This window comes from Schistocerca cancellata, chromosome 5 (assembly GCF_023864275.1).
Source record: "Schistocerca cancellata isolate TAMUIC-IGC-003103 chromosome 5, iqSchCanc2.1, whole genome shotgun sequence".
Classification (NCBI taxonomy): Eukaryota; Metazoa; Arthropoda; class Insecta; order Orthoptera; family Acrididae; genus Schistocerca; species Schistocerca cancellata.
In genome coordinates this window covers 97298196-97300018 of record NC_064630.1, presented here as the reverse complement: position 1 = coordinate 97300018, position 1823 = coordinate 97298196, and the positions used below count along the sequence as shown (strand labels likewise).

Below are 1823 nucleotides of genomic sequence, written 5' to 3'. Positions count from 1 at the left end.
TAGGTGCCCTTGTTTCTCCAACATGCGTTCCAGTACAAACTACTGATCATTAAAACGGCAACACCAGAAATCAGAGAGAAAATAACGAAATTCTACCTATTTTGCTTGTAAAAATAGAAGGAAGAGGACATGATGAAATTTGTAAGTGAACTGGGGTATACAACATGCGAAACATAGTACTAAGAGCTCCTACGTCTGGCAACAGCAACGGCTCGAACAGAGCAAACCATTCGGTCGATGTGAGCTTAGTTGACAGACATGAGTACGGCAGTCCACGCTGTTTGAACTCTATGCCAGAGTTCATCATCGTAGTGGCTGATGAGTACCAGTTATGCATCCCATCATCAGACGTTTTCAATAGATGAGTGATTTGGAGATCACCGCACGTTATCTTGGATGGAGAGTCATCGACAGATGTAGAAGCTACTCGGGGTGTAACCCAGGCAGGTTGTTCACGTTGTATATTAATGATCTTGGGGACAATATTAATAGTAACCTCATACTTTACGCAGATAATACAGATGTCTGTGAAAAAGTACAGTCTGAAAAAAGATGTAGAAATAATCAGCCAGGCTTGATAAGATTTGAGGCAACGCCCTTGCCGCAGTGGATACACCGGTTCCCGTGAGATCACCGAAGTTAAGCGCTGTTGGGCGTGGCCGGCACTTGGATGGGTGACCATCCAGGCTGCCATGCGCTGTTGCCAGCCTCGTGATGCCAATTGAGGAACTACTCGACCGAATAGTAGCGGCTCCGGTCAAAGAAAACCATCATAACGATCGGGAGAGCGGTGTGCTGACCACACGCCCTCCTATCCGCATCCTCAACTGAGGATGACACGACGGTCGGATGCTCCCGATGGGCCACTTGTGGCATAAAGACGGAGTACTTAATAAGATTTCATACTGGTGCAATGATTGGCAATTTACTTCAAGTGTTCAAAAATATAAAACTGAGCACTTCACAAAGCGAAAAGACGTATTATACAGGGTTATTACAAATGATTGAAGCGATTTCACAGCTCCACAATAACTTTATTATTTGAGATATTTTCACAATGCTTTGCACACACATACAAAAACTCAAAAAGTTTTTTTAGGCATTCACAAATGTTCGATATGCGCCCCTTTAGTGATTCGGCAGACATCAAGCCGATAATCAAGTTCCTCCCACACTCGGCGCAGCAAGTCCCCATCAATGAGTTCGAAAGCATCGTTGATGCGAGCTCGCAGTTCTGGCACGTTTCTTGGTAGAAGAGGTTTAAACACTGAATCTTTCACATAACCCCACAGAAAGAAATCGCATGGGGTTAAGTCGGGAGAGCGTGGAGGCCATGACATGAATTGCTGATCATGATCTCCACCACGACCGATCCATCGGTTTTCCAATCTCCTGTTTAAGAAATGCCGAACATCATGATGGAAGTGCGGTGGAGCACTATCCTGTTGAAAGATGAAGTCGGCGCTGTCAGTCTCCAGTTGTGGCATGAGCCAATTTTCCAGCATGTCCAGATACACGCGTGAAACTTGCCCGCACGCGTTCAACCGTTTCCTCGCTCACTGCAGGCCGACCCGTTGATTTCCCCTTGCAGAGGCATCCAGAAGCTTTAAACTGCGCATACCATCACCGAATGGAGTTAGCAGTTGGTGTGTCTTTGTTGAACTTCGTCCTGAAGTGTCGTTCCACTGTTATGACTGACTGGTGTGAGTGCATTTCAAGCACGACATACGCTTTCTCGGCTCCTGTGGCCATTTTGTCTCACTGCGCTCTCGAGCGCTCTGGCGGTAGAAACCTGAAGTGCGGCTTCAGCCGAACAAAACTTT

The 1823-nt window shown here is 46.4% G+C and overlaps 1 pseudogene; it reads left to right on the top strand.

Moving 5' to 3' along the window:
• Positions 1-588: 588 nt before the first annotated feature.
• Positions 589-706, top strand: LOC126189136 (5S ribosomal RNA; annotated as a pseudogene).
• The last annotated feature ends 1117 nt before the right edge of the window (positions 707-1823 follow it).